Below are 22,496 nucleotides of genomic sequence, written 5' to 3' on the forward strand. Positions count from 1 at the left end.
GACAGGCTTTTGTGTCATGCACATGTGCGATGGCCAGTCTGAACAGCCAGGGGCTGGCTGGCAACTTTTAGCCTGGGGGGCAAATGCATGCAGGCGGCCCTTGCAGAGAAGTAGCGTGTAGCCAGGGTGCCCGAAAGAACGTGCGTGCTACGGCGCCCCCCCCCTCAAGTGTTCTAGGGAGGAGGCGGGTCCATATGGGATTAATGTAAGGTAAAAATAAAGATTAGGGGCAGCCCCCTGTCGTAGTGCCCATATGCAGTGCCACCCTGTGCCACAGGAGGACACCCTTATGCAGGCCTCGAGTAGTGCCCCCAGTAGTGATCCCCCCTATGCAGTGCCCCTTGTGCCCCCAGTAGTAAGCCCCTTATATAGTGCCCCCAGTAGTGGTAACCCTTATGCAGTGCCCCTTAAATAGTGGCCCCAGTTGTAGTCTTCCCCCTATGCAGTACCCCCACTATTGCCCTTTATATAGAGCCCCCAGGAGTGGTCCCTCGATGCAGTGCCCCCAGTGGTAGTCCCCTCCCCCCTATGTAGTGCCCCTAGTAGTAGTCCCCTCCCCCCATGCAATGCCCCTAGTAGTATTCCCCTCCCCTTGTAGTGCCCCTAGTAGTAATCCCCCCCTTGTAGTGCCCCCAGTAGTAGTCCCCCCCTTGTAGTGCCCCCAGTAGTAGTATTCCCCCCTTTGTAGTGCCCCCAGTAGTATTCCCCCCCTGTAGTACTCCCAGTAGTGTCCCCCCCCTTGTAGTGCTCCCAGGAGTCCCCCCCTTGTAGTGCCCCCATTAGTATTCCCCCCCTGTAGTGCTCCCAGTAGTCCCCCCCTTGTAGTGCTCCCAGGAGTCCCCCCCTTGTAGTGCTCCCAGAAGTCCCCCCCTTGTAGTGCCCCCAGTAGTATTCCCCCCCTGTAGTGCCCCCAGTAGTATTCCCCCCCTGTAGTGCTCCCAATAGTCCCCCCCTTGTAGTGCCCCCAGTAGTCCCCCCTTTGTAGTGCCCCCAGTAGTATTCCCCCCCTGTAGTGCTCCCAGTAGTCCCCCCCTTGTAGTGCTCCCAGGAGTCTCCCCCTTGTAATGCCCCCAGTAGTATTCCCCCCCTGTAGTGCTCCCAGTAGTCCCCCCCTTGTAGTGCTCCCAGTAGTCCCAGTCCCCCCCCCCCCAGCAGCAGAGGCATAATAAAAAATATAAAAAAAAAACACTTACCTGACACCCGCTCCTGCTCCTGGTCCCGCCGCAAAGATCAGCTCCTCCGTCCGCCGCTTTGCATTATGGGAGTGACGCGTTATGTGACACATCACTCCCATTACCCACTGCGGGAGCCGGAAGATGTCCGGCTCCGGCAGTGGGAGCAGCAGCCGATGAGAGTCTGTCTGACTCTCATCAGCTGCTAAAGCAAACACACAGCTGTCGGCTCCGGCGGCTGTGTGTTTGTGCTGTGTAGCGCTGACCGGACGCGGTGCAGTCTGTGTCACAGCATGACGCTGCGGCCCGGGGGGCACATGGCTCCCTGCCCCCCGGCCCAGCCCGCCACTGTGCACAGCACATGACACTTTCACCCGGCGGGGACTCAGCAATGCCTAAAAGGTTTATCTGAAGCCGCAAAGTCTGTTACTGGGTCCCTATTGCCGGCAATGGGGACCAGATCGCTATTTCCATCTATAGATATCGTAAGCTGTTTGTGAAATACTCAAGTAGCGAGTGCTAAAGTGTTTATGTCTCTATTTAAATGGGGCCCTACTGTGAGAACAGCCTACTTATAAAACCCTGCTGCCCACTATGGCCATCATGCAATACTGTAGCTTTGCCATACAGAGTGTGAGGAAGCTTGTCACTGACAGGGCCCATACATGTACCACCGGCTATTCTCCTATGCTATAGTAATCTCAGGATGTGAGAAAGAAGCAAAATGCTTTATTAATAAGACAAAGTATTTTTATTATTTAAAATACAGAATATGAAATTATTTTTGTTTAGTTTGTTTTTTTCATTCTAACTTTCTCTTATTTAAACATTGTATTATTTTTTTTATTGATATCTTCACCTTTGAAAGCTTAAGACCGGGCTGGTTTGTTATAAAATATATATATTTTTTGTATCTGAACATTTCATTTTCTTTTTTCAGTTGGCAGTTGTTATATGCTGCAATATAATCCGGGCTATGTTATTGTATTCATATGCACACTTTAACTTCTGTTAATACATCGTCTTGGAATGTAAGACATTCTATATGGTAATTATGCTGTTGTGAGTATTTTAATAAGTCAAGCAAATCAAGGCTGGCCTAAAAACATTTCCGTGATTCTTATGTCTTAGCATGTATGATCTGCATTCCCTCTTCCTTTGTGGGGGGCAGCCAAGTGATGTGGACGTGTCTACTCCTATCATGTTTTTCTTCAATACTAAGCTTCACCTAGGACCCAGCTCTGATTTATTCAATAGCACACAGTAAATATCTTTGGGGTGCAGATGAAAGCTTGCCGGGTGCTGTATTGTCCATCAATAATATATACAGTACTATCAATCTACCACTCCAAATACCAAGCAGAACACATTACAGTATTTTAGACAATTGTACAATGCAGACCTCTAATCTGCGAACTATAGTAGATAATCTGGTGGGTAATGTAAAGCATAAATGCAGTGTAGGGACTAGTGAATAAAACAGTCCTCTAGTCTGTTGGGTAATGTATAAAGCATACCTCCAGTGTAGTGGCAAGTGAATAAAACAGTCCTCTAGTCTGTTGGGTAATGTATAAAGCATACCTCCAGTGTAGTGGCAAGTGAATAAAACAGTTCTCTAATCTGTTGGGTAATGTATAAAGCATACCTCCAGTGTAGTGGCAAGTGAATAAAACAGTTCTCTAATCTGGTTGCTATAACACAAATCAAACCTCCTCGTGTTGGCTTATATGTAAAGCAAACCTCCAGTGAATGAAAGCAACCCATTTACCCACCGGTCATTGCTGGTCAAGGCTCCTGCTCTAACAATTTATTGTTGGTAGGGGTAAGGGCTTTGCAAAACTATAATTAGCATCAAGCAGACAGCTTATAATAGAAACTTTATAAAGAGCTTCCAAGTCCTGACACTACCAAAAATCAGAGCAGTGAGTGTGAGAGCTGTTTGCTAGATGTGACAGACTACTGGAGGCACAGTTCTCTAGCAATGAGCAGTAAGAGCGCAGCTGGCAACATACTCCTTAGGAGCACCAGGTTCATTCTTTACACCTTCTTGATCCTGCTATTCCGGATAACCCTCAATTCATCTCTTCAGTAAGGATCTTGCATCATCTAATTTTCCCTATAAGATCACCAACATTCGGCGGCATATTCAATTGGGAGTAAGGTTTAACGAGGTAAAAAACCTTGAGCCCCTCGTGCCCAATGTTGGATTATCGCAGGTATGCACGCTCCCGATCCCCGCGGTCTCCAATTTAAAAAAAGTGGTCGCAGAGCTTTCAGAGCTGAAAACCTTGCGGCGCATAAAAAAAAATTAATAAAAGAAATACCCACCTGTTCGGGGGTCTTCGCGGCTCCCGGTGGACTCCCCTTCGTTTTGTCACTGGGGAGAGGGCTGCTGAGAGTCCCGGTTGCTGCTGGAAGGCTCTGGGGGCTGCAAGGACTGCTGGGAGATGTAGTTCTCCCAGTGCCAGCTACACTGGGAGTACACTCACGGGGGAGGGGGGTGTCACACACACCAGGGGTCACATACACACTTTCAAACACTCACATGCTCACCCTGCCCCTGCTGCAGAAGACCCAGCTTCCGACGCTGGAGGTAGAAGACACCCCTTCGGAAGGTGAGTAATTAAGGACGAATTTAGCTAATTGGAAACAACCAATTACTTAATTAGTCATTAGGAGGGGTGCCGCATTTCCCAACCATTTTTACTTAAAATATGTTTTTTAGGAAAAATTGGCCGTGCTCTGGAGGTGCTCAAAAAGAAACCTCCCAGTGCTCAAAAACTGAAAAACCACGCAGGAATAGCAAAAATCCCATTCCTGCAGGAAAAACACTGCAGGTGCAGGATTTTTGCTATTCTCACACCTAATTCAATACCTCCTAACTGATTACAGCCACAAACAATCAACAGACAATGAATATCAGTCTAGTTCTTCAGGTGGACAGCCCATTTACTATACATTTGCAAGACAATTATACCTGACAGAAAGAAAGGGTGCAATGTAAAAGAGAGTACTCAAAAATGAATAAAAAAATACAGTAATAAAAATTATTTGGGTTTTAATTAAAAACTTTGTAAACTACATACAGCATTTATGCATTATATTTTACACTAGGTGATATTCTTTATATTTAAAATCTGATATTTGTTAAAATTGCAAAAAAAAGTGTATGTGATATTAAAAGCATATAAACCCAGATATACAAATGCTGTTAATATTCTTGTACATATATTGTGTATGCAAAAAAAAAAGTGTATTTACTATAATACATGTTATGCTAATAAAAAGTGTGTGCGTTTGTGAGTGTTCTGATGTTTGTCCTTTCAGGAAACCAGAGACCAGTGTGATTGATGACATATTCTATATATTTTCTGTATATGATGTATGATACTGTTGTGCTATATAATAATAATAATAATAATAATAATAATAATAATAATAATAATATATGTTAACTATCTCATCAATTCGCTGTAGGGTGTAAAATAGAAAATCAGGCACCCCTATCTTTGTGATCTATTTGATTGTTTGCTGCATTTTAAAGGGGATGGAGTTATAAGTTTATAATGCCATAACGCCACCGGCATTTCATTGTTCCTTAAGCTGGGCATACACGTCCAGATAAAATGTCTGTCTGACTGACAGACATTTTGTCTGGCAGCCTGCCAGCCGCAGATGTCCGCAGCATACACTGTGAGATTTCTCTCACAGTCTATCAGCCCGACATCTGCGCTCCGCCCCCGGGGGAGGAGACATTTCCCTGTTCCTTCCATGGGAAGGAACACAGGAAATGTCGGCCGACAGGTTACCCCCTAAATATCACATCGGACGGGCATGCTGGACAATCTGGCAGGCCCGACCGAGCAACATTTAACCCTCGGTCGGCTGCACACATGCTTCAATTATTGGGGCGATCCGCAGATATCGGGTGGATCGCCCCGATAATTGTAGCGTGTATGGCCAGCTATAGAAATTGTCAACATCATGACCATCAACAATCTAATTACATCCCCAATCTTGCACTGCATTGTGTTCAAAGTAGAAAAAGTCTGACAAGCTTGCAGTCTCCTAGATACCAGAAATACAAGCACCCTTAATCCACTGTCTAGAGCCTTTGGGATTAGACTTTAGCTGTTTATGATGGACAGAGAAGGAAAATTTCCATTTAACTTTATATTTAAATCAACGTCACAGTGAAATAACAGAGTACAACTGAACAATGTATTTATTAACAGTGTGCGCACACATATTCTGCAGCACTTTACAGATAATATTTAATCTTACAATCTATGTTTCCTATCACATGGATACACATACACACTAGGGTTAATATTTGTCAAAAACAATTAACCTACTAGTATGTTTTTGGATTGTGAGAGGAAACTGGAGCTCTGCTAGGAAAACCCACGCAAGCACGGGGAGAACATACAAACTCCACACATATTTGTGCTTAGGTCTGTAATTTAATTAATAACCTTAGTGCTGTGAGGCCGTATGCCAACCGTGCTTGCAGCTTCAGTTATGAAAATAGTTGCGGCTGTCAGGGTGTAGTGCAGTCATTCTTTAAAGTGACCCAGAGGGGACATACTGCTTACAGTAATTTCCCATACTTTGCTTATGATCATATATTACTTTATAGAACTCTCTCCAAACTCCAACTCTCTCCCCAACAAACCAATTTCTCTATAAATTTCTCAGCAGAGCCACATTTCAGTTTGCACAACTTGTATCTTGAGACAAATACTGTATGCACATTTTTAAACAGGCATTTCCAGACAAAAAGTCACAATGTTTTCATGATATGATGTATGTACTGTCTGATGATGTTTTCCAAACCAATAACAATGTTTTATGTTTTATACAAAGATATGTGTCACTCAATCACTACAATATAATGATTCTTTAAGCATCAAAGTATAAATGTTTGTGAGCTGTTAAACGGGGTACACTCTATACGATGTGTGACCAACTGATGGAACGCTGAAATGGAACCATATATCACTGCACTGTACACACTGCATGATCCAGTGTACGATGGCGCAATGTATCATTACATGCTACATGTAACAGCATGACGTCGTTCAATGCATCGTCCCATCTGCTGGGAACGGCGGATCGGGCGCACACACTATACAATACGTCTTTCCGAAAATGGTATATCGTACAATATATCATATAGTGTGTACCCAGCTTTCCTGGTCACAAAATTATTCTGATAAAAATGATGGCTAATTTTTATGTTGCTAATGGATAGCGATATTTAAGAAACTTCATAAAATGGGAGTGAGCTGGCACAGGTGAAAAGAGATAATGTAAAACCTCAGCTTTATAAAACCTTTTACTTTGCACCAGTGACTGATGAAACCTTTACTTTAGGGCACTGATGGCTCAGCATATACAGTGCATATCTTTTTTTTCAGCAGAGGGTTGAATTTCTGCAATTTACCACAAACATAATGCACTGTGACTTTGTAACCCTGGAGCCCACATTAAAGAAGTAAACTCGAAATAAAATTTGCAACATAATACGCTGAACTATTTATTTCAATCAAACTTCTGAAATGTATGGAGCTTTTAGAGGTCTCTGTACTACTGTTAACTGTTGTTTTTTAATCATTGTTCATTTTCCTTAACTGCATGGTTAATTGTTCCACGTATCTAACCCAGGAAGTGCGCGTTACACAGGATATAAAGTACCCCGCTTTGGTTTGGGGTCTAGTTATAAGCTTAAAACAAAGGAAGGAATGCATCAATTATTCCAACATTTTGGTAATCACAGTGAGTCATAAACCAGCATTTACAGAAAGCATAATAACAACAAAGAATTCAGTGAAGGATTATGCAGTAAATTATTGGATAAGGATTAAAAATGGCAAAGTAAAGACAATTTGTAAAGAGGTTTCTTTACACTGCTCCGAATCCTGCCGCTGCCACTTTCTGTAATTCTGGGAGAATTGGAAACCCTACAATATGAAGCTGCATACACACACAACGATTTTGTAAATGAACATTTTAGTAAACGATTTTCATTCATTTTTTCAAGGGAAAAATGAACGAAAATCGTTTACTAAAATCGTTCATTTACTAAATGTAATGAATGATTTTTTTGAACTACAAGTGATTTTTGCATATTCCCTTAATGGAAATCGTTGAGTTGGTCAGTCTGACTGAACTACAAACTACAAACGTGAACGCGCATGAACGATAATCGTTCATCGTTTTAACTGAGAAAGTGAACAATTTTTTCAACAATTGAACGATAAACTATATCGTTAACGATAATCGTTCAAAAAATCGTTGTGTGTGTATGCACCTTAACAGTCCTGTTTCCAGAACCTGGGATTTCTATTTAACAAACATTGGAGGGTCTGCAGCAGCAAAATAATACATACAGTACATGCAATAAAGAGAATAAAGAAGAAATAAAATGTCATGTTAGTACTTTACTTTACATTTCAGTTACTTGATCAGAAGAAGATCTTGGCTTTTCGTATGGTTAACCATATAAAAAGGAAACCATTGGGAAAAAGATAAAGGGTTTTAAAAATAAGTATATATCTTAAAGGGCCATTAAACTTATATTGTACCCCTTATCAACAAATGGTGATTTATAGGCTGAACCAGAATTCATGAGGATGCTGTCTATGGGGTAAATTTACTAAAGGTCGACTTTAAATCGATCTCAGTGTTGTGTTTCAGAGGCTAAATCACACATTTACTAACAAACAATTTTTGTTATAATCAAGCTTGTCGACTTTCGGGCGCGGCGGCGATAAAGGCGGGGGCATGGCAGCGTGATTCCACCATCACGGCCCCACCCCCCGCTATACAATGCTGATATTTCCAGCATTGTAAAGCAATGGGCGGTGGTTACAATGAAGCAATTCAGCGCGAATCGCATCATCAGAACACAGTCCACTTCGGGAGGCTCCCAGCCATTGCGGGAGAGTCTGCAAATATGGTTATAATCGATTGTTAGCCCCTGAAACACAACATTTACCCCTATCTACTCATTAGGTTCGTGACACCCCTGAGGCATGAGGCACAGAGTTCTACATTCTCCAGTGATGATGCTGAGTTTTGCTTAACAGATAGGCTGCACTCTCATAAATACTGGTTCAGACCACAAAATGTCTGCTCCACTGGGTATAAGCAAATTCACAGTTATCTGTCACGATCCAGCAGGAGGCAGCAGGTATTTTGTACACACACTGGACCTCATTCAGAGTCGGTCGAAGCGGCCGCACGGTCGTACGGGAAAAGGGGCCGGATATTCAAATGATTCCCTCGCAAGTTGCGTCCCTAAGTTCGGATCGGTAGCCGGCCGACCAAGAGCAGGAAGCGGTCGGAATTTAAAAAAATATGCTCCCTTCTCGTACGCATTGCACGTCATCCCCGGCCATATAAGGATTAATCGAGACCATCGGGAACCATCGGAACTGGTCGTAGAGCTTAAGGTTGACCATACCCTCTCTTAAGCACTACGATCATGTCAGTGTAAAAACCTCCCATGTCACATGTGCCATGACGCTACTTTGTTAATTATGCACTCCCATAAAACCGTATGCACTCCCATAAAATGCTGTTCGCATAATTAGGCACGCCTGGTTCGGATCTCCACTCCCCTGTTTTCAAGCACCTTCCCCTGTTACCACCCACAAACGCCTCATCCTGTCACTCAAACTACCGCCCTGGCTGTGTTCTAGGAGAGAGAAATTTGTGATTGTAGCGGCTAGTTTGCGCACGTGCATTGCGAACTTTACGCATGCGCAGTATAGCGAACATCGGTGGCGTAAGACCGTGCGGCCGCAACGACCGACTCTGAATGAGGTCCACATACTCTTCTTGGCATTCCTCTATGAAGCAATTTAAACTTTGTGGTTCTTTAAAATGTTTATTAAGTCATGAAGTAGGATAGAGATTATTCTTGAGGAACCCATTAGCCCAGCTCTTGGTATGGATTATCAATAGGACTTGTGGAATAGCTACTATTTTTCTTACATCAATCATTCACAGCACTGCAAAATCGCAAAAACAACACAAATGTGCAAATGTTGTTATTATTATCTTTAATAGCAAAAAGAACGGGCAATTTAAAATAAATTTATTTCAGCGTTTCAGTTCAGTGGTTTTCTGGCTTCATTGATTTAGAGGGCTAAGAGTATTATCGACTAGTAACTCTGAGAACCCATAAATGATGCAAACTGTTCATCAAAAAGTGACACCATAGATGTTGTAGAAAAAAAACTATTAGGCGCTGAATAGCAAATGTGCAAAGCAAAAATTATTGGGCTTGATGGAGAGTTAACCGCTGTTTTACCCCAAATCACAGGTGTAAATTACATTCACTAAAAAAGCCACAATTGTGACCATATCCAAAGTGGCCATGTTCCCCTTATAAAAATGTATTTCCCACATTTGCCCATGTTTTACCTAAGTTCCTTTATGTACAATAGCGCATTTGCTACTGTGCATCAATTAATCTTTCATCATCCACTATTTGCACCAGCCCCTGACAATTTCATTTACTGCAGTCAGCCTACATCACAATGAAATACACGCTTACTCCACAATCATTATGTTGACAAGAATGTGATCGGCAGCAATATATCAGCGGTAGTATTAGTGGTGAATTTCCCATTTGGCATGTGTGGATCATGCCAAGGGGCAGCACTTGTTGGGGGCAGCACTTGTGGGGGCAGCACTTGTTGGGGGCAGCACTTGCTTGTTTTAGTACTGTCGGTTTGAAATTTACCAGGAGCTGCGAAATATTCTCACTATACCATACCGTATGCCATGTTCAGTGTAGTTTAGAAGAGCAGGACATGCACAGACTGTCCCTGTAAGCTGTCCTAATTAGTAAAATGTATACATACTGTAATTAATAATAAAATCAAATGTTATAATTCATGTTTTTTTTTATTCTATATAATTGCCAATCATGAAATGAGGGCTTATAACTGGCAGAGGGGGAGGCCATTACTGTTGTGCCTAGGGGCGCCCTGAACCCTAATGCACCCCTTGGTAGTATACTGACAAAGTTAAAATACAGTTTATAGCATTTTAATGGTGTTGGCAGTATTACTGTGCATATGCTGGTAAAGTAGCATGTTTACATGTATATAGCTGACACCGTTCAAATGCTTTAAACTGCCACCAATGTATTGCTGCCGATCTCATTCTTGTCAGCATAATGATTGTCCATATGCAGAATGCATACCATGGGATCGCCCCATCCTGCTTCCTATCCAGGCACAAGAAGGCGTAAGTGTCAGAACCATGCTGCTCTGCATGGATGCATATGGGTTTGCTCACCGTTCTGGGCATGTGAAAAGAGAATTCACACATGACACACTATGCAAACCGGTGTAGTACTCACCCTGCATCAGGCCTATTGTCTCTAATATCCAGAATTTGAATCTCTGAGTTTTATACCTTATGTTCAAAATAAATATGAAAACATATCTACAACTGTATGTCAGGATGAATGGGTTAAATACACTTGTGCAAATAGCAAAATTGTATTTAACAGATGTGTATGTTGCAATTTATTACTAACTATGTTACAGTGAGAGGTAATATCATATAAAGTACAGGTCATGTACTGTAAGGGGGTGGTCTACTGAATGAGAACATTTCTAGATAAGGCATGAGATGTATGAAGGAGTGATGGTGTTACAGGGTTATGTAGCTGAGAGTATGTAATCTGAATTAGATTATGGAGGATATGGGCAACCAGTGTAGGAGTTTGCCTAGTGGTACGGTACTTGTTGAGATGCAAGAGAGAAAGATCAGCACTGCTGCAGCTTTTGGGTTGGCAAAAACCGTGACAGGTGGGTAAGGGGAATGCCAGAGAGGAGAGGGGATTGCAGTAGTCAAGGCAGGAAATTACAAGAAAATGGAGAAGAGTTTTGTTTGCATATTGGATAAGAAAAGGGAGTATTCTAGTAATATTCTAATATGTGGAGATGAAAGAACATGTAGAGAGACTGGTTGTGAGGTGCGGATCTCAGGACGGAATCAAGGGAGACTTGTGAGACTTAGAAAATTGTCATGTTGCTGATGGTGACGGAGATTTGAGGGGAGGTGTTGACTTTGGGACAAAGGAAGATGATAAAGTGGGTGGACTGGGGCGTATAGGAGAGGATTGGTAAGGTGTGTATGGGGGTCTGGCATGAAGAGAAACCTAGTTAAAGAGTATATTTTGTCTTAGATAGTGGGGAGGTGGTCAGACAAGTGAGTACAAGTCCAAAGAGGCATAAGAAGAGTGATGGATATTATTTAGGTAAGGAGATTTACTTGGGAAAAGATATGGCAGTGTTGTAAGATTTGTACAAATTGTATTAGCGAAAATCAGCAAGATTGTTAGTTCATTTTCATGTCTGTGTTACCAAGGACACCAGGCTAAGTTACTGCATACTGATGACTACTGCGTATGTTTATGCAAATTGAACTGATGCTGCACCAAGATGCACTGGAATAGCAATGGCCATGAGAGTTAATAAAGGATTGTTAACAACAATCCAATCCCTGGCTAATAAGCAGCAAAGATCACTAAATCCCTGTACCCATTTCACCATCCCTCCTCTGATCTTTCCCCCTCCCCCTACCTGGGAAACAAAGAGATGGTCTGGGCGTGTCACATTTCATAAACTAAATGTTATGTTTCGCCAGGACTAAATTGAAAAACTTGCCCCATGTTATGTTCTGGCAGCACAACGGGGCTCCCACTGCTCGTCCAAGGAATCACTCCTTTAGCATGGAGCAATACGGCTATTTCCAGCGTGTGAAGCTCCCATCATCCTCACTCACTATTTCATCTCTAGGGACAGGATGTTTTGGAAGATGAAAGGGGAACTAATCTCAGCCCTCAATTACTTCCATACTTCTCTCTCTTTATGACCAGAATCCCTTTTAGGAAAGGGAGGAGGGGGTTATGTTTCTCCGTCCTCTTGGAGGGATTTCTTTGTATGCCATCTGTTTTGAACTAAAATATAATGTGATCAAACTATAACATTTTAAGCAAATTCAGATGGGTACAGTCCTACAAAGTGAAGGTGAGAGCAAGCTCACAATTACAGTAAATAGCATTCAGATCTCTCACAGCAATTTATAGGTCCAGCATACTGTATGAACCACACAGCAGACATTATGTGCAATGTCTTAATAATCCATTATGGCAGAAATAGTTGCCTTTGAAATAAAAGAATGTGGTCCTTGCCTCCGTGACCTCTCAAAGACGTAGCCTCCATGCGCAAACATTACTATATATATATATATATATATATATATATATACCACACATACAGTATATATGTATATATATACATATACTGTATGTATGTGTGTATATTATATATATATATATTTCCATTCGCTGAGGTATTTACACCATGTCAATGTATAGGTCCGGCATGACTGACTTTCCTACAAATATACATCTCCATTGCTGTATACACTGCTATGCCTGACATCATTTATCAGTCATCAGTCATATCAGTCATAATGAGAACTAGAGAAACAAAGTTCTGGGCAGAAACTTGGCAGTTTGAGGTGGACCTGTCACCATGAGTTAGCAGCATAGTACACTATTTGTATATACATCTGTATATCTAACTTGCCATTTTCCCCTCTAGTGATAGTCTCTAAATCTTTATATCTGCATATGCTTAAAGAACTTCTCAATTAATTTAACAGCCTTAAGGGCACCTTCTTTTTAAGTATTTTTCCTTTTCCTCTGGTAGAACAATATATTTATCAAAATACAATAATAATATTATTATTATTACTACACGTCATTTATAATGAATGCCCCAACATATAACATAATGTACATTGAGATGATTATGATACAAATAAATAACATACACAAACATGAAACAGAGTAAGGTAGTCTCAATCAAATGAGCTTCCGAACTCAGTATCCCATGATTCCTCCCACATTTACAACTGTATACTGGTGCTGGAATGGGTGTTTGGAGGGGAGGTGGGTAAGGGGCAGCCTAGAACTTCAAAAGCACTAGGCATATTCCAGCAGCCATGGCAACACTCACATCATGATGAGACCAAACCCCCTCTGCCAACTTAATTGGTCTGAAATGTTGAGCTATGTTTTAGTAAAAGGAAATGCAGGTGCACACTTTAAGCACTGATTCAGAGATGGATGCAGTTAGCATTGCTACTCCGTACAGTGGGCCTGATTCAGACCCGCTCGCAAGCGGGTCGATGTTGGCCCAGTGCGCATGCGCACGACGGAGCCGGCTCCATCGTGCGCATGCGTGAGACCCGGATAGCGACGTGCAAGCCATTGCTCTGGGTCTCGTACAAAAGGGGGCGTGCTGTCGATGGTGAGTGACAGCACGCCCCCTTTGGGGTCACTCACTTTGCGATTGAGCATAGTCGCAATTCAATTGCTAGGTGTGCGCAGTGTGACACACATGCACAATGGCTAACAATCATTCAATCTGTAGAAATATCCACATCTAAAATCAGGGCTATAGATCATTGAGGCAGGAGCTCAGATTAGGGATGGTCATCGGAGCTGGCTCCATTGATGGTTGCCATTGATGGCGGTAGTGGCACAAGCTATTGATAGTAACAAACTATGCGATTCTGTACCATCAATGATTCATGCATGCTCAGAAGAGACTGGGCCCTTGCGGCTGGGCAGTTTCCTTTGTGCATGCGTGGTGGCTGGGCTGGCTTTGTTCTGAGCTTAGTTCAACTTCTGACTCGGGAGGTGAGAAATATCAGTCATCATCCCGGCACACTGTATGTGTGTAGGAGTCAGGGGGGGTGCAGGGGGGCTGTTTATGAACAGCTGAGGCTGACAAGTCAGTTATAAAGTGAGGTGAGCCATCGGCATCCAGGCACACTGTATGTGTGTGTAAGAGCCGGGGGCAGTGTAGGGCTGTTACACACACATACAGATATGTCTTCATACGCTGTTGCTCAAGTCGCGGCAACTAGCTCCTCTTGGCGGGCCAGATTCTGTGCGACTCTGCTTGTGCCAAGTGTCTTTTTTGTGTCTTTTTCAGATGAAAATGCATCTAAGATGCGCCAGGAGACTGATGAATTTGGACAATCAACACTTGTATATCTGTGTGCAACTGAGTCTAATCTCTATAGAAAGTGCTACAATGCAGCGGCTGTGGATTTTTTCCATGCAAAGTTCCATTGTGTTTCATTTACAGACTTCAGTCGTACACAGATATGCAAGTGTTGCATATCAAATTAATCAGCAGAGTCTCCTGGTGTGTCCCAGGACATCACAATGCATCGAAGATGCATTTTTCAGCCAAAAAAGATGCAGAAAAAACACTTGGTGCAAGAAGAGTGGCACGGGACCTACCAGCTCACTCACCCCAGACGTCTTGCACCACATGTAAAAATATATGTATGTGCTCTCCTTTATCGCCACCAATGTAACCTATTAGTAGAGTGCAGCTGCCAATCAAGAAGAAACTACCAAATCTCCAAAATAAATGCTATAAAAAATATTGGCTGCGCGCTCAAAATCACTCATATGGTCCCATGAAAATGTATGTAAAGATTTAATACAATATGAACATTAACAAGTCTATTAAACATTCAACAAATCAACATATTCTGTCACAAAATAATACAATCTAAAATAAAAACAAATTCATCCAGTTGTAGATAAACAGGGTTTCACTTTGTAGCAAACTATGTTGCAGTCAAGAAAAATTTGACTGTTCAAACATAAAAATATAAAAGGATCCAATAAAAGTCCCGGTATAGTGGAACAAAGCATTGTCTATTATTTGTACAGCGTGATTTTTGTATCCGGCTGTAAGGTGCAATAATGAAAAAAGAAGAGATTGCCTTGTATACAGGCTACTCACAGTCTCAATCCCTCTCGTGTAAGAGAGCCCCCGGGGGGTAAGTATTTCGGATCCGTAATAGATACAGTATCGCGTGGGGAGGTAGTCTTGAAATGTAAAAACGGCAATGTCCGAAACAGATGTAGTGCGCTCTCTGGTGCACCAGTGCGGTGGACGCTAGCAGCCACGATCTTCTCTTTCTGGCCAAGGAAGTCACTCAATATCTCCCTCCACTGTGTAAGGTCAATCCCGGACCATATATGCGCTGTATACTTGTATTTTTGGGAAAGGCTGGTAATGTGTTGTCTCAGCTGTATGCCGATGCAGTACACCTCTCCTCCCCACTGTATATTGGTTTTAAACTGCTCATCGCGTTTCCGTGCCTCTGGACACCTTCGTCTGGAGCATGTAATGCATAGGTAATGCATAGGTATGAGGTGTTTCCTTTATAGGGATCTGTAGGTCTTGAGGGGAGTCACAATGATGTCACTCTGATGTCAGGAAGCTTGTGCAAGCTCATGAGAAGGAGCTTGCACCACGTGGCATATTGAAGCTAGATGTATGAGGACACATCTGTAGCTCTGCGCAGCATTGCAGCACTGTGTAGGGGAGAGAAGAAAACCCTTGAGCCCATGGCTACCATAGATAACGAGAAACCATCTGAATCTCCACCATCAAAACCATTGATGGCCATCCTTAGCTCAGACTAGTCATCTTCTGTCGGCCCTAAAATGAATCAACGCCTGGTCAGAGTCATGTGTGAGAAAAGGGTGTGCTTTTCAGACTCTCATTAGGTGACAGCTGTAGCTCCTTAATCTAGTCTGATTGGCTGCCTCTGAAGTACTTCACCAGATACTGGCACAGGCTGTCTATTGATTGGCTCCTCTGCTCCTGTTGCATCTTCCTCTGCAGTGAAGTACACTACACTGGAATCTTCCACTGGTTCCACTGACCCAGTATCGCGGTCTATTCATTCAGCATCCCAGCAGAACTATATACAGACATCCTTATCTGTGCAGAAACACACTGTTGCAGTAGCCTCCACGGTATAGACACCAGTCCCCCGTTGACTGTCTGTGCTCTAGAAGCCAAATAGGGCTGCTGTTATACCAGGGGAGTGGCTTCCCATTGTAAGCGCTTTCTCGCTATTTGCAGTCCAGGCTGGCAGTCCCAGGGGAAAAAAACACCTCCTTCGGGACTGCCTATTTGACTGTAATTAGCAAGGTGCGCTTCTGATGGGAAGCCACTGCCAGGCTGTCACTGGATTGGTGGATTTTAATGGGGTCTGCAGCCCTACAGCTCATAGGTAAAATCCGTCATTGCCAATGTCCCTCTCCTATCTCATCAATTTTATTGCTCTGTGTTGTTCCTAAAGGTGCCCACACACATACCGACTTGCTCCCAATCAGCCGATGTACACGATTTCCCCTGAACGATACCTGAACTCTCCCCAGGCAGTCGTGGTCACGATTTGGAGTTAAAAATGTCCAATCTGAGTTAAGATCTATCTTGCAGCCAGTGCATTGTATCCCAGATTGACTAATCTGCCCTACAGCACGGCAGATCTGAAGATGCGAGGTATGACGAGCGGGGACTAGCATCGGCATCGTGATCAAGAGTAGAAACTCATGATTTGGCCATTTTTTACATGATCTGTCGTCACGATTCGTCAAAATCGGCCAAATTGGATGAAAAGTCGGTATGTGTGTGGGCACCATAAGGGGATGTAGTCAGGATGCCGGCGGTCGAAATCCCGACTGCCAGAATCCCTACACTGAAAGCCCGGCATGGGACTAAAGATAGGCGTCATAATACCAACGCCTATCATTAGCCCCACGCCGAAATCCAGATGACTGACATGCCGAACGTAGGTAAGCCGGGCGTCGCGAGCTGTAGGCATCCCCGGGGGGACTTAGGGTTAGGCACCCGTCGGGAAGGTTAGGTTTAGGGTGAAGGGAGGGGGGCTAGGGTTAGGCGCCACAGGGGGGACATAGGGTTAGGCACCACCCCTGGAGTCTTAGGGTTAGGCAACCCCAAGGGAGGGTTAGGGTTGGGGAGAGGGGAGGGTTAAATATACTTACCGACCAGCATGAGATTTTGATCTGTCGAGCTTCCAAGGTCTTGATTTGAACTGGCGGCTTTTATGCCGTTGGTATTTGATACCCAACCCGTTCCTAAGATATGTCAGTTTACATTGTACTCTACTTATGAGATGTCAAGGTACACGTATAGAAAAGATGCTAATAGTAATAATGATGGAGGCAGCTATTCTGGTCGGCTCGACCAATATTCAGTCTATAAATCATTTGGGAAACAATTATTCCATGAGGCATGAGACTGAAAAGTAACATGTTTCTAGTTATTTCACAGGCTGCCATCTCATGAATATTGCTTCAGCCCACAAAATGGCTACTTCCACTGTCTAAGCAATGCATACACATTATAATCATGAATAAAGATTGGCAAAGCCTTTTTACCACTTTGAATTTTCCACAATTGTTTCACTTTCTATACCTCTTAAAATAAGCCTAGGGACCTAAACTCCAATGTTATATGTAGCAATAACAATAATAATTTACTCAATATTTCAACCTAGAATAAGATTTCCTTATAAATCTTAAAATCTGGTTTTAATTTCTAACACAATTACATTAAAAAGCAGCCGCATGCATGACATAGCACCAGTAAGGCTTGATGGTTGAATTGCAAATTTTGGCATGAGTCCATCCCCATCCTCTTCATATACATTTCCTTTAGAATTAACTTACAACACTAGTTTGACTTTTAAAAAATTACGATAAACCTTAAATTGCTTATAGGAGTTTAAGTAATGTTTAGTAGTTATGCTCAAGGATGGCAAGATGTCTGGATATATAACAAAAATGTCAAAAAGTGGCTTATTTAGCACATGCAAAACAGCTGAAAAACTACATAAAATACTCCACACCTTCTACACCTCAATTTGCATTGCTGTGCCTGTATTTACATCAGGGCCGCCAAGACATCGGCTCTAAGCTGGGGAGATGTCAAGCGTGGGGACATGGAAAAAAGGCATTTGTAAATATGGGGTCCTCTGAAGAAGTTACACACCACTACTACATGTCACTGTACACCAAGGGGGCATTTCCATGCTATTTTGGGGTATAGTTAAACCTCCCTGGCAGGCCTGGGTTTCCAGACAGTACTGTACAATGCTATTATAGACTGCAAATGCCCCCACTTTTCAGATCCCAGACCAAAGTGCATGGATTTTAGAGACAAGATGGCTACATCTGCAGAACAACAGAAGTTTGTACTAGTCGGTATGGGTAAAGCGAGAGCATTCGTACTAAGAGTAGGTACATTGATGTGCATACAAACAGAACTACAGAGGTAGAAAATGTATGTACGAGCATGCTCCTTGCTAAGTAAAAAGGCACAAAGCCATTTAACTCTGCTAAACAAAAATAAAAAAATTTGTAACAGCTTCCAGGTATAATCCTATATTATTAATGGGGCTGTGCCAGGTTTAGGAAATGTTCCTTTTTTTTAATTAGATTTCTGAATAAAACACCTGACTTGGTGGCAAGTTCTTAACACTCCATTGCTGGAGTAATAACACAGTTTCAGGGGGTTTTGAAAGCACCAATACATAACCCTTCTTCACTGGCCAAAATACCCAGGTTATTGCTGTGTCAACCCGGGTAGTGGCTCAGTGGAAAAGGCTCCAAGTAAAAAATCCTGGGTTTCGAGCAGGGTTTTTAGTGGGTAAAACCCTGGTCAGGCTCAGTGGAAACGGTTACCCGGGTCTTCCGACCTGAGATCCGTTTCCAGCACGGTGATTGGGTGGTATTCGGAAGCTGTCTGTGTGACAGCTGTCACTGGGGAGGGAGAGATTACAGCCTTTGAGTTGGACAGTATTGCACAGCAGCTTCCTTGTGACCGAGCAATACTATCCATCTCTGAATCAGGACCTCAGTCCGCCAGACACAGACTAATGTGTAATTTACTTAATTTGGCTTTGGCCAGCAGTCCAGCAAACAGGTACAGGTGAAATAAATTGACAAAGCGCTCCATGGTGTTAAATGAAATGCAATAGTCTATGGTCTTGAACCCAGATGTTTAGGACCCATGTGTGTATATATGAACAGTCACAATAGAAAATATTTAGAAAATAAAAGCTGGTAGGCAAAATCTTGAGGCTGGGTGTTCAGGACTTAAGTCCCCTGAGACACAAATAGGTCTATACGATGGGGAGTGGTCAACAGAAACCTTCTAAGAGTCAGTATACAATGTGAGTCCAAATGAAGTAACCTACTTAGTAGACCCTTAGAAGGTTTCTGTTGACCACTCCCCATCGTATAGACCTATTTGTGTCTCAGGGGACTTAAGTCCTGAACACCCAGCCTCAAGATTTTCCCTACCAGCTTTTATTTGCTAAATATTTTCTATTGTGACTGTTCATATATACACACACGGGTCCTAAACATCTGGGTTCAAGACCATAGACTATTGCATTTCATTTAACACCACGGAGCGCTTTGTCAATTTATTTCATTATTTAAGGAAGTGAGGATACTTCCTAAAAAGAGCTGCTAGTGGTGTTACACCCCAGCCCCTCCTATGAGCACCGGCTGCCTCTGTCTGCTCTTAAACAGGTACAGGTGTAACAGGTAAAACGGGGTGGTACTGTATAATGCAACACTGCCATACAATGATATCAGATACGATCACAAAAATCACAAACATAGCTGTAGCCACAAGATTAGCTTTATTAATTTTTAAATGAAATAAAGCACTATTAAATTCTAAATTGTGTAAAAAGACATTTTCAGAAGTCAAATGTGGCAACGCCCTCAAGTATTGCCACCTGCAAAGTCATGTGTTAATTTTATATTACATTGTGTTTTCTAATGTATATATGAACCATTTAGTATTAATGTTTCAATTTTCCAACCTACCACCATAATAAATCTTGATAGTCTATTTCCCTGGCTAAAAATGCTATATGATCTCACATTGGTAAACTTGCCAAACAAGATGATCAGAGACATGATTTAGGACTGCATATATGTGTGTGAAGATTCCATTGGTGTGGATACAAGATACAGCATTCTCTAGATCTCCCCCTCCTTTCAGATTGGGGCACAATTTATCTGACTCTTCTTGTTAAGTTCTTATTACTGGTGAGTGAATATTTGCAGAGCATATGTTTCCAAGCAGTATTACAATGCTCTGCAAGCTCGCCAAAATGTTGAAAGGGTCACCGACATAGCTTTGGGAACTTTGTAATAAACAGACATTTCTTTTTGAAAAATCTTCTGTGTTTACAAGCCTTGCTTCCCACCCACATATGTTTAGAGATGATTGTTAACTCCTTGCTGTGTAAGAACTTCCCAAATACTAAATATATTGCAGCCAACACAATCTGCTGTGCTAATGATTCAATGAGCAGTATACAGTGTTCTCCTGCAGGCCCAAAATGTCATGCAGGTGGCTTCCTAAGTATAATGTAACCTAGTTTAGAGGGAACTATCTTCAAAATATAAATGTTCGTGGTGCTCATGCTCCAGAAAACTGTTCGCAGAACGGATCTCCTCTTTAAAAGGCAGGGGATGCATTAGGATGGCAACCTTGCCAGTTGAAGCACAGCTGACTGCAGTCACATCTCATGCAACCATGCCAGTTAAGTGGTTAAAAGTTGTGTATTCCTGCACATAGCAGCTAAAGTAAGCACAGATGTCATATCGTGTGTCAGACTAAGTACTTTGGAGACGGCATAAGTTCCGACTTTGTGGCACTCCCATCCAAGAGATCCTGGAGAGATAAGTCCCAGAGGCAACTGCAGGGGCTGTTACACAGTAAATCACATCACCGTGGCCTTGCCCCACTACAAAATGCTGTGACTCATGGCATTTGGTAGCAGGAGGTGGAGCCACGATGATGCAATTCACTGCAAATTGTTAACATAGCCCTGCCCATTTGACTGCAGAAGGGGACGGGATGCGGGAATGCCGCACAGTGTGTTTATAATAGTTTACCCTTGTTGTGTATTAGAGCATAACTAAAACTCTTCAATTAAGCTCAATATTCTTTTAATGCTGCATAATAAGAGCAAATCAAATGCAAATGAACCATAAAATACTGACATAGTGTGGAAAATAATGCAATAATGGCAAATAAATGAGATGTACTATAGGCAAGTCATAAGTACATTACTGAGATTTAAAACAAGTAATTGGACAAAATATTATATTATCTCACTAAATTATTCTCTTTTAACAGATATGTCAAGAGTGGCCATCAAAGGGGACTACCGGAAAAGATCAACGGCTTATCTGATGGCTGCAATTTGCCACATCTCTCACAGCTAAAAGGACGGTACAAGATGTTACAACCAGTCAACTGGGATAATGCTTTGGAAGGCCTATGCTAAAACAGGATCTGTGTCATCTAATACATGGCATCTGATACATTGGATCTGATACATGGCACTTTCATTCAGCTAAGCGTTTCATCCCACAAGTATAAAAATCTACTATGGACATACAACCACTTGTAAAGATATCCTGTGGAAGTTATTTATTCAGGAAAAGAAACAGGAAACTACACAACTCTGCAAAAGCCAACATATATAATTTTTTTAAAATGCTTATTTCTGGCAATATTGAACCCAGACAGTAAACTGAAGGATCAGCTAGCTGCCTGTTTAGTTCCTCAAGCTTCAAAAACAAGGTTCTCGCTTTGCATTTATCTCAGGCTTTCCTGCATACATCATATGGTATTAGTAGGGGGCCCTCTGTATATTCTACTCCAGGCTTTAGCAGGCAATGATCTGTGCACATTTTTCCTAAAGACAACGTATCAATCAGTCGCTTACAGGAACCTCTTGATGATTAAATTTGCACCAGATAAATATAATTTGTTATGGGTGAGGAAGAGAAGGGGGTGGGGGTTAAATTAATCTGGCAAAACATTATATTACACAAAAACAGAAGATATTTTATATTTCTGTAATATGTGCTTGAAAATAAAAAAAGATATATATGCATGGTCACAGGCAGACATGGCCAATGCGGTCCTTACATAGCAGTTTAGTGTCAGAATATAATGTCATTGACTTACTTATTCTTCTGTCCTCCTTGATGGCTGTTTTAGTTATTCCACTGTTGGAGGAAATCTGTGAATATCTATGTGTTGTCTGAGAAACTGAAATAGAATAAGAATTAAACCTTTAGTATACTGTTTTTTTTGTATCTGTTTTCAAAGTTTGTAAATATGAAAGGAGCAGTGCTCTTACATTCACTCTAGCTAGTGAAACATTGTTTTATTCAGAAACAGGGACATAACCAAAGCTTGTAAGGGTCCCCATGTCGTACATGAAGCAGACAGGTTCATCTCCTCTGGCTTAAGCTGTATATACACCTATACAATCGTCGGGCTGTTCTTTTGATTCATGACTTGTTCATGCAAGAGTGTGTACGCACCTACGATCATATTT

General features: G+C 42.2%; 1 protein-coding gene across 1 annotated transcript in view; it reads left to right on the top strand.

Moving 5' to 3' along the window:
• LOC148534716 (twist-related protein 2-like) overlaps positions 1-22,251 on the top strand; it is a 66,123-nt gene extending 43,872 nt beyond the window's left edge. Inside the window, exon 2 of the mRNA XM_088465968.1 lies at positions 21,281-22,251. The gene's annotated coding sequence lies outside the window, so the exon portion shown is untranslated. The remainder of the gene's footprint in view (positions 1-21,280) is intronic.
• The last annotated feature ends 245 nt before the right edge of the window (positions 22,252-22,496 follow it).

The sequence above is a fragment of the Taudactylus pleione genome, unplaced genomic scaffold (assembly GCF_031769625.1).
Source record: "Taudactylus pleione unplaced genomic scaffold, aTauple2 ptg000065l, whole genome shotgun sequence".
Taxonomy (NCBI): Eukaryota; Metazoa; Chordata; class Amphibia; order Anura; family Myobatrachidae; genus Taudactylus; species Taudactylus pleione.